The sequence below is a fragment of the Anas acuta genome, chromosome 1 (genome assembly GCF_963932015.1).
Source record: "Anas acuta chromosome 1, bAnaAcu1.1, whole genome shotgun sequence".
NCBI lineage: Eukaryota > Metazoa > Chordata > Aves > Anseriformes > Anatidae > Anas > Anas acuta.
The window spans coordinates 70,114,842-70,129,992 of record NC_088979.1 but is presented as its reverse complement, the minus strand read 5'-3'; positions in this window follow the sequence as shown (position 1 = coordinate 70,129,992).

The following is a 15,151-nucleotide window of genomic DNA, read 5'->3' as shown; positions in this document are numbered from 1 at the left end:
GTTGGCAACTGTCTGTGCCCAGGACTGAAAAACAGACTTTTTAGGGGAAAGAGGTGTTTCTGGCAAAATTGCTCAATGAATGAGTAAAGATAAGTACTAGCAGCCTCCCTGCATTCAATTTACCCATATTCCTTAAAGCAGTTCTTTTTGTTAATTACTGCTAGAATGCATCATGAATCCATTAGACTCTGCAGGATACCAAGGCTTTGTCTCACTGTCAAGGCATTTACTTACATACATCCCATCCAACTTTAATCACCAAATGGAAGCCCCAGCATGGAAATCCTGGACCCCTCTTTAGGGGAGGTTGTCGTTTCTATAGGTAAATCAGAATTTAGGAGGGTTAAATCATTTTCCAGAGGTACCTCTTTCTCTCAAGTAGATGAGGAGCACTGAAGAGTGGATATCAGATAATGTTAAGATGAAAGTCATGTTGGTACTTAATGAGCAGACTAAGGATGTAAGCTATCTCTCTTCAATTCCTTACCCCAAGTACATTACTGATCACAATATGGAATTCATAGAAATCCTATGGTAAGAGGCTTGTATAGAAGAGGGATCTACATTTCCTTAAAGTAGATGTATAATATAGAACTATAGCTCTGCAAAACTGGCTTATTGCATCATTTCAGGAGCACATGAATCTTCTAAAAGCAATAAAGGGCAAATTATGTCTCCAGCAGCACCCACATCTCAAAACAGGTACCTGCAACACTACACCATAATCTGAGCTAAACGCAAAGACATGAGCTGTCCCACAGTTTATATGAACCAGCGTAAATTACATGTCATGGACTTTGTACAGTAAAAAATAAAATTAAATAAAAATATAAAAAAGTGTGGGGAGATGGAAAAGGGAGAGGGAAGTTACATCTTCATATTTATTTTGCTTCATAAATATGCATTCCCCCTATGACCCTTTTGTGTCCTGGCACAGAACTGTGCTGTTTTTCATTTTACCATTAAAAAATGTCACATCATAAACAAAGAGTTCCAACTGGCATGCATAAAATCTCACACTCAGCTTTTCTTGAATAATCAAGTGCTTCATGCAATAATTTTTAAACTGATAATTATGCACTATTTGATCAGCTTGTATACTTATACTGGACGCCTGATTAGCAAACACTACAGTATTTACTCATTTTTTTCTTCCAGGGGCCATCTATCTATCTTCTGCTAATATTACTCCCCATTACTACAGTGTCTAAGCAATTTTCGTATATTTAAAAACAGAAATAATATTATCCTTTCCTTTCCTTTCCTTTCCTTTCCTTTCCTTTCCTTTCCTTTCCTTTCCTTTCCTTTCCTTTCCTTTCCTTTCCTTTCCTTTCCTTTCCTTTCCTTTCCTTTCCTTTCCTTTCCTTTCCTGCCCCCTTCCCCTTCCCCTTCCCCTTCCCCTTCCCCTTCCCCTTCCCCTTCCCCTTCCCCTTCCCCTTCCCCTTCCCCTTCCCCTTTTCCTTCCCCTTCCCCTTCCCCTTCCCCTTCCTCTTCCCCTTCCCCTTTTCCTTCCCCTTCCCCTTCCCCTTCCCCTTCCTCTTCCCCTTCCCCTTCCCCTCCTTTTTTCCCAGCTTGGTTAATTTATAGGTTGGTCAATTACTTGCATTATACTCATTATCTTGTGTATAAACGGGTTCTTTAAAGTAAGTGCCTGTGGAATTTGAAAGCTAAGGCTAAAAATACCTGAATTATGCATTTGTTTCTGAAAAGCCAGGAATCACCGCTATCATCTCAATGGGGTCAGAGGGTTCTGCAGAGCTTCTGCTCCATCTCTTGAGAAGGTTCTCTCTGCCTGGGAGCTTCCCATGTTAACTAAGGTCTTCTTGGCGTAGTAGACCATACCTGCCATGAGAGATCCCGCTTAAGGAGACACAGCCATCACTTGGGAAGAGAAACACCCTGCAGTCATCCTTCCCACCATAGATGTTATAATTTACTCTGCATTTAATACAGCAGATAATAATCACATAGGCAAAATGAACATGGGCAATGAGTTTTCTTCACCCCCAGCATCTTGGTCTCCCAATAGCATTCTTTACACCTAAATGATCCAAAGATTTCACGTCAGCTTAGCTATCTGAAAGTAAAGGCATTTAACACAGGGAGGACACTGTGCAGGAGGTGCAGTCCTAAGCACGTCTTCCCGGTATTGCTTTGGCATAACTTTAGTCAGCTGCTCTTGGCTGAAGGCATAGAAAAAGTGGGCTGATCACTCAGCACTATTATCTGACTCACCAAAGTGCTATTGCTGAACTCATCTTCTGGCATTCAATATGTGCAAGCACAAGGGAAAAAGGAGCAGGCCTGCCTTACTCCCATGATAGTGTCAGTCTAAAACCAACCCATAACATCCACTTAACGCCTCTTTAGAAGAGCTAAATGGATTTTGTAAATTCCTTTGGTAAATTAGTGTTAGTGTTATTCATATAAATCTTGCCGTTAAAATGATTTACCTCAACAGTAACATTATTAATGTTCAGTAAATTAGGTCCATAAAATGACATTTGCCATGCCATTAACTGAAGATAATCTACAAAGCTCATTTCTAACCCCCTTTATATTTTTTATGATGTCCTTCATAAACACTGTTGTAGCTCTCTTAGATGCATGCATTCATCAGTATATTGATAGCTCTGACACAGCATACACTTCAGATCAATTACTGAATTGGGAGACTAATTTAGACAATCTTTACTTGTGGTCAGAAGAAGATTCATTATTTATGAGTGCAAACAAATCTGTATCATTGTTCTTCAATTCAAAACACATGTTCCTTGGAACATCAGCCATCCTCAGACTTTCTTTAGTCAAAGTAGATTATGGCCCTGGAAAATGCTGGTAATTTCAGAAACTGACTGAACAAACATCTTTCAGGAATGAAAACAGAGCCCTTGAAGCAACCAAGAAAAAAAAAAAAAAGTATTTAAAAAGACTTTACACAGTGGCCAAAAGATAGATCTCACAAAGCATTGTAAGCTTATTACTGTTGTTTTTCATGTTTTTAAACAGAAAACATTTCCATTAAAGCCATGTGGTAGCTAGAGGTGCATTCACAACACATACAGTTTTACTTGAAAGGAAAAGATCTTAGAAGTTATAGTTAATTAGTCTGATTGCTCAATTGCTTGATTTCGCAAATGAAAAAAATGTCTAACACTAGCATTACCATTCCATAAGACATTAAGAATCCTCTAATGAAATGAGGATGATGTCATTGAATCATGTCTCTCTTGATGGATTTGCAGAGCAGTTGACTTGTAGATGACCTCACTGCACTGGGATAGAAGAGTTCATACCTGCCTAAGAAAAGAACCAGGTACATGGAAAAAAAAGTCTGATCAAGAGGATTTAATTCCATAAAATTATTGTAACAATTATAAGAATAAGAATCTCCATCTTCTTTAGGCCACAAGTGTGGGTTAATAACAAAATCAGAGATTAATTTTACAGTGTCAGTTTTGTGGCATCAAAAGAGAAGGAAGAGGTCTGCCCAGTGAGATTTGCTTGTGACCACTGTTACTTGAAACTGCCCCAAAACTGAATGAAAATCATAAGGACCATGCTCAGGTGGTTTGGGAAGTTACCGCCCTTCAGCTGCTGGCCTCCATCTAAAATGCAGTATTTAGCTATGCTTGCACTCCCCAACTGCTTCAGCACAAATACAAGTATTCAGCTTGAAGGATCCACAGAAATGTTTTAGCTGTTGAAGTGTGACCCAGAGGAGACATTTGACTGTGCCCTAGAAATCTGTTGATATCTGAGGGAGCTCCTGCCAAAAGGCCACCTTCCTCCTTATGTGCACTGCCAGGTTTGTGCACCTGTTCATGCTAAAAGAGCAAATAGCAAACTCATATACTTGCTTTTTGCAAATATATGCCTGATTGAAGGCATACTTGACTGGTTGAAGGAAGATTCAATCTTTGAAAAGTGTCATGCTGACAGATTTGTTGCCTAGCTAGCTATCACTACCCAGAAAGAAAAGATCAACTTGATCATATTTAAATTCACTACATCTCCAATACAGAGTTAATTAGTTTGTTTGTTTTTTTAATTAAAAAAAAAAAAAAAAACAAGTCAGCCTTTGTTTCTGCACTCAGACTACTCAAACTGTGCAAGCAGGAAATGGCTGAAGAGTATTTCTGTAGTCAACTCCAGGAGCTGGCACAAAATTTTAAAAGGGACAGACATGGATAGACACTGCCATAAAGGCCAAAATTCTCATATGAAAAATGGAGATGTTGCCCCTCCTGTGCCAGAAGCACCAGAAGTCTTGAGTAACACAAAACAACGAAGGGGCTACAAAATACCCAGAGAATTTCAGGCATCGCAGAAGGTGAAAGATGTTCCATTTTCATCCTACAGAGTTCAAGGTGCCAGGAATCAACTGCTGTTCTCCATGGATGTTCAGTCTCAAGCAGAAGGGCTTTACGTTGTTAGCCTACACTTGGTGAACTTATCTCCTTTTGTGAGGCCCAGATTTAAGCCTTCAGCCCCTCTTGAAATGTGTCTAATGTCCACCCGCTCACACACAGAAATCATAAAACATTGTCAGGCATAGTATTTTTAGAACATGAAAGTAATAGAACATGAAAGTCATGATTGCCACAACAGAAGTCCAGCTTCAGCTCTAATTAATAATGCATGCTGCCCCAGACACTTCTTGCTTTCTATATGTGATGGCGTGCTTCATGTGATGTGCAAGCTAGCTTGATCCAATTCTTAATAAGTACAAGATGCTGTTGTGGCTTTTGTTACCTGTTCTTCATTAGTTATTAGCAACAAAACACTAAAATTTATTGGGCAAGACTGGCTAATTGAAGGGAAAAAAAATATGAAATAAAAGCAGGACATTTCTTTTATGCACAAACTATACAAAAAGATTATTTGCATTTTAATTTTGAAAACAGAATGAAATTTTAGAAACTTTTGTGGTAGAAGAGCTTAGTAGACAAAAGGAATTATTAGAGGTTTCCATATATTCAAATCCTCCTGAAATAAAGTATAAAATTTCCTTGAAAAAACATATAATACTTGAACTTTGAATAAAACAAAAATGTATATATATTACAAATGGCCCAATAACCTAAACTTTACACACTTAAAGGTTACACTTCATTTTACTTATGGATTTTTACAGTTAAGGGGGAGAGAGAGAGAGAGAGAATACATAGATTTTTATTGGTATAAATTTCACCCAGCTTTAGTAATTTTTTTTTGTCTGATTCAGTCAGCCTTAAATGTAGGGCAATACCTGACTGCTTGCAAAAAGCATTAGTGAAAACTGGCCTTACTCCTTGAAAATAACTAGTCTTATTGTGGACTTCAGCAGTAACAAGTAATTATAAAAATGAAGTTTTATCAGCCCACTGATGAAATGACAACCATGCAAAAGATATTATAGAATACATAATGAATATCAGAAAATTGATTTTTTTTTGTCTTGCTTATACAACGTTATTGTATTTTCATTTCTCTAAGCTGCTGTAAAATCATTATTATATATGCCATGGTGAAAGAATTTAACACTATTACTATTATCATCATTACTCAAGATGATTATATACAAAATGTACAGTCATTTTCACCTCCTGTTATGCCTTAGCCATGCTATACTACATGTACACCTTGTGATACTTGATTGTTTTAAATAGGATATGCATAGACTTACTCTGCTCTCAGTTACAGCAGTCCATGTTCAGTGAAGCCAGCTGTGTGGCAACAATGACTGCAGGTTTTGGTTCATTCTTATCCTGTCCTAGAATAAAAGGAATACATGCTATTTTTAAAGCTTACATTTTCACTTGTTCTTGTATTGATAATCTCAAGGCAGATTTAGTACCTTGCTTGCAGAGTTCAGCTCAGATATCTAAAGATAACCCTGAAGCAAGTTTCCATATCACTAATACTCTTCACATATTATTTTGCTGATCCCGAGAGGGAATCTATAATAATACAAAGAGAATCTGGAAAAGTGAAACTGTAAAAGAAATATACTGTATTTGTGGTCTTGAGAAGGAAAAGCAGCATTAGAGTGTTTAGCCTTTGGCCAATACAAAACCTATGACCATGAACAGCCTTTTACAGAAAAATCAGATATATAAAGAAGATTCAGATAAGTGATCAGAGCTATATGTATTTGAAGCTGCAGCAGTTTAACTCAAGCCATTTTCCATCATTCTGTTAATTAACCAGGTCCAAAAATGTGTGTGAACAATTTTATCTCCATTGAAATCTATGTTTAGGAATGACAGCTAAAACGAGATACATGTATAAGCTAGACTGAAACAGACCTTAGGCCAAAGCGCTCTCTGTACAGTGCATTATGTCTAAGTTGGGGGCATTATCATCAAATGTACTGCTCATCCTTCTCCTTGTGAAGGTCATCCTGGAAACATGAAACACACGTTAGCAGGGAACACCTACTTCGAACCTAAGCTCGTTGCCCAAGCACTTGGTTGATGGAGTCATACAGGACGACAGTGTTGATACTGGAGATCCCTTTTCCCCATTAAATTCAGAAGGAGCCCATATAACTAACTTGGCATAGATACTTCAGTTAAAGCTGAATGAGATGATTCCAAACCAAAATTAAGTTACCTCTTAATGGATGGAAATCATAATTTTTAAAGTTACGATGCCAGAGGCAACCCAAGAAGGCTGACAATGGGCTGCTGGCTACGAAGATCAGTGTGTTTCCATGAAGCACTAAATAAACAATAGGAGATGGAAGAAGAGGCCTGCATTCCTTAAAAGGACAAGATGTACGAAAAGTAAACTCATGGTTTTAAAAAAGAAAACAACTAAGAACAGAAAACAAAGCAGGCTGTTTCTAAAAGTAAACTTGAATTGCCAAATGTGTTTAATGTAAAGAACCCAGCATGTGGCTGGATCAGAAATATACATTAAGGAAAAAAATCTTGTGTCTGGAATAAATTTCCAAACCATTTTGTTTCCTTTAATAAGAGAACATAGAATATGGGGGGAGGGTATCTGACACCACAACTCTGCCTTTTCTTAGCTGTGCAGAAAAGATTTTAAGGGCTGCAGACATTTTACAGAGTAGCCCTAGGGGGAAAAAGGACCTAGATTTACCCACTTAATTTAAGGAATTTAACTTAAGCACCTACTTGCATGGACTTCTCTTCTGTCAAAATGTTCATCTCCAGGGAATAAGTGAGATCTAAGATGGGCAACGTGACTCTCTGAAAGCCTGTAGCTCTTTCAACTCATGTTCGAGGTTGTTTGCAGTGAGGACATTCCCAGCAGTCACTAAAACTAGGTGTCTATAAGGGATGAATACCAGCCCTAGAACCAAGACATCAAAGCCGTCATGAGAAAGCACAGAAAACTGCTGCTTGGTCTATGTAAGTGCTGATGAGTGGAATCTGTACGTCCCTGTACTTTCAGCAATGAAGCTGGCCTACCATTCCCGCCAAGTCAGGAAAAATAACAGAGTCAATGACATAGCCTTTTTAGATTCTTGACAAAGAACGTTAGTTGCTGCTTCCTGCAAGCCATAGAGCAACCAAAGTCAGCATTTTCTGAACTCAAGGGTCAATCATCAGTAGATCGAGAGGAAGATATCTAGGGGGGACAGCTACAAAAGACAGGATATATCTTCTGCGCAGCTGCCTGAACTGTAAAGTGCTATGGATTTTATCAAGCACTGCTGTGTTCCTGGTATTCTATAACTCTCCACACTTTGTGCTGGTTTCCTATGCACTGAGATTTTTTTTCTGTGTTATAACTAAGGCTTTCTTTCTAGACAGTTTTTCTGCTTGAAATATCATAGAAAACTGTGCATATCTGCTGATTTTCTTGCTATTGATTACTATTTTTGTGTGAGGTAAAATTTATCTGCTGTCTGACCTACATGTTTCAACAGTTTTGTCAAAAGCATTGGCATAAGAGCTATCAAATAACATAAAAAAACTCAGATAGTAAAATGCTATTAGCATCAGTATAGTCTATGGGCTGACCAGAAATGTACTTTTGTTCTACTCACATAAATTGAAATAGTACTGAAAATTTTACAAGTTACATTCTTCACCAAAATCCTTGCAAAACTAGTAAAAACTAAACCTTAGCACTCATCTCCCAACATTGATATCACAGGTCTTACTTCTACATGTTGATATTGTCAGAAGGTGGTGTATTTAACAGCTAATCTTAACCACCAAATGTCAGGTTGGAAACGTGGAATTATAATAACATTTGAAAATTCTTGTCCATATAATTTCTCTAAAAATATACACTCTTCATTATGCTGTAGGATAACAATGTATATGTCGTGTTTCCAAGACAATTCCACAGTTGCCTTGGTAGTACATAAGAAGATTTGCTGAGTTTGAGCTTATAGCTTTTACTGAAAAACATGATGCTGTGACTAAAGAAAGATTATATGGAAAGTCATGGCTTCTTAATCCTAAAAGCCTTCCCAGAAGTTCACTGCTCTTTTTCTAAACAAAATGTCCTTCAGACACTACAGTACATGCAACAATATCCACTGTGTGCAGTGTATCAGTGTCTTTATCGTACAATGGTCTATGTAAGTGCTGATGAGCGGAAGAACAGAACAGAAGATGAGAGCATTCATCAAATTTTCGTCTTTCTGGGCTTTTAGGTGGGCACTTGCAGTGAGCTCACCAGGCTGTAGCCTGTCTGGACATTAAGTGGTGCTGCAGGCGTGCAGCACTCTAGTCAATACTAGTTTGCAAGACTTTGTTCTTTCCACTGAAATGCTACATCTCCATGACTGATAGACATAGATGATAAAATAGATTCCCCAGGGTACCTTGCATTCTTTCTTTCCTTCCAAAAAGACTGCTTTGAAGTGACGGGCAAAGAGATGTTATTCAGGTGCAGAAAATTTCCCATTACTGCTCTTACGATCATGCCTTAGGAATCTCCACACCCACATTGAGTGAAACAGTTTGTAAATTGTCTGTACACAGAAGAGACCTAAGTTTGTGCTACTGCAGGACATGGCACCATCAACACATGACAGTGTCACGTAGTTTTAGCATGAGGTTGTGAGTGTCTTTTGGGCTTCTTACTTGCTGACTGGATTCAGGTCCAATGTTTGTCTAAATGGTATTAGGCATGAAATAATTTGCCCTCTGATTTGTTCCGCATCTCATACATCTTATATTTTATTTGCATTATGTGTTATATAATTCCTATGGTATGATAACATTCTGACTTGCCATTTCTGTTTTCTATTCAGTAGATTTAAGAGTGCTATTACCAGTCCCTAGCATACTGACACTCTTTCAAAAACTCTCCCAAATTTTTTCTTTAAGTTTTCTCTATCTGCAACCAAAATACTTGAATCAGAACAGTCCAAGAAAATCTGTGGGTTGACCTACTTACCCACATCCTTTGCATAGTTTCTGTTTCTTTTTTAAGTCACATGCTGATATACAACATAAAAAGTGACCTTAAATGCAAATCAAATATTGCAGAAGAGTAATGTTGCAGAATTAATTTCCTGAGCTTTTGGTAATACTAATACTACTACTAATAATAATAATAACATTTCACAGATGTAAGATCTTATATGAATTTCACAACTATCATGAAGACTCACATTACATTATAACCTGGGAATATTCTAGTAGATTTTTACAGCATACCAGCTGCACTGGAGAAATAAACAAGAATGCCTCTAACACCATAAATTGGGAACTGGTGGAGACATAATTCGTATTTTTCAGATAAAACATATTTTAGATAACAGATAATCAGACAAAGAATTATTTGAACCGTTCTTTAGAGTATATTATAAGCTATTTTGCATATGAGAAATGTTGAAAAAGCATTAGAGTTCAGCCTATGTAACTTTTTTCAGCAGCTTTACAGATATAAATGAAAATGTCAAGTGCTTCTAATAGGTTAGTTTATGGGACTGTGGTAAGTATTTATAGAGATTGGTCTGGATGATTTTCCATTAGGTACAGTACTGTACAGTTTTTGGCTCATACTTGAAGGAAGTTATAAACCAAAGTGGGTTCCTCATTCCTCAGCATTTGACATATTCTGATTGCAAAACATTTGGGGTTTTACACGATTTATTGTAAATAATCTCTCCTATAATGTTCACAGCACAATAATTCACAACCCTGAGGCAAGTGAGTTCTGCAAAAATGACATTATATGGAAGATAACTTTTCAGAATTTACCATTTGTACATCATGTTCAGAATCTATAACACATGTAAAGTGGTCAAATCTTCATCTTTTAAATATTATTTTCTATCATTTTGTGGTATTTTATTAAAAATAGTTACAGCCAGCCTAATAACTTGACTGATAACTCAATATGTTACCACATCCCACAGTGGGATAAATTGGAAGTGAAGAAACAGGACATCTTGAGTATAAGATGCCCAGCATTGGGTCCTGCATAATGAGAGCAGTCTGGTCGTCATAAGAGCAGATGAGACAAAAGTAAAGGCTAACATTTAGAAAAAGTATATGGCACTAAAATTATGTTGTTAAAATGATATATTTTCTTAAACACGCACACACAAAATATATAGTTTGCTTTTACTAACCTTTAAGTGAAACTGGGAATCAGCTCTTTTCCCTTGTATTAATCTGTTTTCACCTGTCTTTTTTCATTGTTCTTTTTGAAGATGAAATTATGATAAATTATTGCTGTTATTTTTTATAATACTAAAAAGAACACTCTGTGCAGTTGAATAATTGGACTTAGAATCTGAACATTTGGGTCCTGTTACCAGTTTTATGACCGATTCAGGGTATAGAAGGGAATGTGCACACTTAATTAAAAGACTTCTTGTTCTTCTCCCAACCTTTTCCATCCAAACCCACTATGTCTGGAATTTTAAAAAGCTGTTAGAGAAACTTAGATTTCCAAGTGTAAATCCATTATAAATAGTCAGTAACAACTGTAATAAGATGCCCATTTCCTTAAAAAGGAGAGGGGTGTCTGAGAGGCAACCCACTCTTCATGGTTTACCAAGGTAACCTTGTAAGGCTCTTGTAGCCCAGGAAATTAGCACCTAGGACAGAACCAAGATGTTGGGACAGAGGCTGTGGTCATCAGGAATGGCTACTGCTTAGGCAAAAATTCAAAGCCACTCTCTTTGAGGGTCCATGATCTCTATAGCTTTATGACAGTCTTTGGCAAGACTTCTCTCTCTCCCTCTTGCCCCATGTTATAACTTTCTGTCATCTTGTGGGACATGTTGCAAGGGAAGGATTTCTGGCTTTGGGTGAAGATTCTGTTCTGCTCTTCAGGAAAGGTCCAAGCTTCCCAGAAGACAGCTGGACATACTGTAGATGAACTGAATCAACAATGCCCCAACAAGGTGGACAAGGAGATTCCTGCGCCAGATCAATCTGGCTATATATTTATACATATAAAGCACCTATCACCATGTTGATAATCACACTTTGAAACCACTCTAATAGCAGTTTCCTGAACCAGCACACTCCCAGTAAGAAAGGCTGAATGCCTTTGTGTCAGAGATGTTGTCTGCCTGAATCAATGTAGCTCACCTGAGGACTGAGGAAAACAAGTCTACACTTGGGAAATAACCAGCTCAGTGGTCTGACTGCAGAAATTTATACTCAGAAGTCCTAGGAATGCAGTTCACAAGATCTTTACAAGGAAGATCAGTGTTATCATATGATAGCTGTTTGTGATAATGGATATACTGGACACAATTTGCAAACGTTGTTCAGTGTAGCTCTAAAACAAGAAATCATCAGCTTTCTTCCAAAGAAAAGTCTTTACAGAAGTTCATCTCCTAAGATGAAACTTTTCCTGTTCAAGCCTTTTCACTGAGAAGTTGCCTTTATACATCATTTAATTCATATCCTGACTTCGCACTGAGTACTAGTATATCTCTTTGTTCCCTAAAAGAAGCACCTCCTTTATCTATCAGAGTACATTGCTAACAAGTCAGACCTCTCACTGGAATAGGATTTCCGGAGTCATTTTGATAAGGTTTAGGAATTTCAGGGATAGCAGTGAAATTTAATTTTAGTGATACCTTCTTTAAAGTTGGGAAGTAGATATTACCGCAAAAACAAGAACTTGCACATTTTAATATTTCAAATTAGGAGGAATTCTTGCCAATTCTCAGAAACAGTGGTTGTGTGTTTTTTTTTTTTTAAAAAAAAAAGGGGGATATGTGATACTTGAAACTGTAAGTGTTGCATCTAAATCCATATTTCACATAAATAAATAGCCTACTTTACAGAAGAATTGAAATACTAAATGCACAGTGCTTCCATTTATTACAATCGGGAACCTAATTCTCAAGGGGGGAAAAAAAATGAAAAAGCTTTCAAAGCAGATCCTGCTTGTATCCTATTCATGGGATTTGACTGGCTTGGTGTTTTCATGATAGATGTTCTGCAGAACCTGAACTGTCGTTCTCTTTAAATAAGCCACAAAATTACAAAAAAATCTTCAAAAACTGAGCAAATTGTAAGCCCTATGGTGCTGAACATGCAGACAAGTAAAGACAATACTCTGCAAGTTGTGAGCTCCCAGGGCTCTGTTCTTCCCAAGGGATTAAGCCTAACCCCTAATGATGGCACTCAAAAGTGTCAACAGTGATTATTCAAATTCTGATCATTTCAGCCTATGAGACAGGGAAGGTTTAGGGAGCTGCTGGAGAAAGGTAAATGCTAAAGAAAAGTGTTAGGAGGTGGACCAAAAGGACAGAAAGAAATGAAACAGAGGATGGGGGTGGAAGGGAAACTCAGAGTATAAATAGTGATCCATGAATCTAAATTGTGAGCCCATGGTAAATGCCAAAAGAGGGCACCTAAATGATAATGTCTATTTTTTTGGTTATTTAAAAAAAAAAAAAAAAAGAAAGCTATTTGCTATCTATATTTGCTCTATGTACAATTTTCCAGTGACACCAGAGGGAAATCCTCTGTGGACTGAAGCAGGCCAAAATCCTAAATATAGATCCCTGCCCACAGGCCATAATTAAAAATGGAAATTGGCCCTCCTGTAATGGCTGGTTTCCCTGAGCTTCAGTGAGTGACCAGGCATAGTTGTACAGGCTACTGAAAAGGTCACTTACAGAGAGAGCTCTAGATACAGATACTGAAGTTAAAACAAAAGGATTTGAAACCTGAAAAATAATTAAAAAAAAAAAAAAAAAAAAAAAAAAAAAACATAATAATAATAATGAAGGCTTTAGGTGACATTTTTCAAAGCATGCAGCAAGAGATGAACAGATGGAGCCTGTGTCTATTTCCAGTGTTGTGTTTTGAACTTTTAGCTCAGAAGGCCTAGGGGTAAAATTAACTGTTAATAAATATGAAGCTTTCAAATATTTATTGCTTTGAAAGAAATTGCTCCTAAATAAAAAGAAAAGTTGACACCAGTCAAAATAATCCCAGAGAAACATCTATGTCCAATCCTCAGGAAACCTTGCCATTTTTCTTTCCCTCTCTCCCACCTTTCCTTGTCATTGCTTATTTGTTTGCATTTTGATTCTCATTTATTGTCAGTACTTAATAATTCATCTCAATTTACCAAGGCTTCGTCATTGCAAAACATGCACCATCCCTCTGCAGATTGGTTGTGCAGACTCAAACAACCCAATAATAACCACCACATTTACTACATGATTTTTGTCTAAATTGCCATGGCACTTCAGGTGAAAGGCATCCTGTGTGTCTGTAATGTCAGGATAGGTTGAAAACCTACAGGTCAGATGCTTGAGTCTTGGTTGTGAACACCACCAAATACCTATGTGCAAAGGGTGTCAGCTTCAGTCTTTATCAGCCACTGCAGTGACAGTTCTGAGTCTTCCAAGCAGAGATCAACAGTGATCCTTGAAGACAGTGCAAGATTAATGAGAGCTTGACCTCCCTGAATGTCAGGGACAAGGAGTTCATTGTCACAGGACTCGCTAGTCAATATAAACGTACAACATGCATTTGTTATTATTTAAAGCAGAGTATTAGTGACCAGAAGGCTAAATCTGAATGACTTCAAAATTATTACCAGCCATGAAACACTAATCAGCCCAACAGTATTAGTTAGTGAAAGCTTGAGGCACAATGCTGCATGGATGAGCCATGCCTAAGCTGTGTCCATCCATGCCCCATAGCTGCCCACCAGAGGGTGACACAAAGGCACAGCTGCGGTACTGGCTACTTGTGACCTGGCCACAGACATGGAAGGAACAGAGGTGTACGGGAGCTTTATGCTGGCTCTCTGTCCTTATAGCAGGCAAGGTAAGGGAGAACCCAGTGCTCATGGTTTGGTCAGGAGAGGCCAACACACAGTCCAACAGCTAAAACATTGCCCAGGTCCCACGTAAAGCAAGACCAAAGAAGGGTAGGTGTATCCCATGCCAGCCTGAGCTTCAGCTCAATGTTAAAAGGACAGTGCAACATATTTATCAAAACACAAATGTTGGCTGTAAAAAATAATGGATTTGAATTTAAAATGTTACAGGCATGTTGACTTTGCACTAACATTGTCACTCTGATGTCATTAAAAAATTCAGCACCCCTCTCTAATGTTTAATTATCACAAGCGTTGAAGCAGGGCACATAGACCACATCCCATACTGCTTAATGGGAAAATAACATATTGTCACTGTACTTACTGCAGTCTACTTCAATTTCATAACATTTTTAAATCAGCAAGGAGGAGGAACATAAAAAGAACTGAATGATGCTGTCAGACTTAAATGGATGCTTGCTGTTAGATTTGTAAGAGTGGTACACCTGAATACAAGGCAGATTGCTGCCTTATAAATATGTATAGTAATAATGCTGGAAATGTGTAGTGGAGAGAGTACTTAGACTGGTCAGCTTTTTATTCCTTGATTAAAAAAATAATAATGAGCTTTTCACTACAATTTTCATAGTGGCAAAGCCACATTCATGCTGTGTCTTTGTGGATCTAAGTAAAACAGGCTTGACCCCTGAAGTCACTTTTTAATAATTAACTCTCTCTAAGTTCATTAAACACTAATTGAAGCTACAGAAGAAAAAATTGTGAAGTATATGCAGACAGACAGAAACACCAAATGTGATTAAAGATACTGACTGTGGTATATATGTGCAATACAGTACATGCATTGTATAGATTTCAAACTTAATTCCATAGAGATTTTTAACTCCTTTATCTCATGATGAAT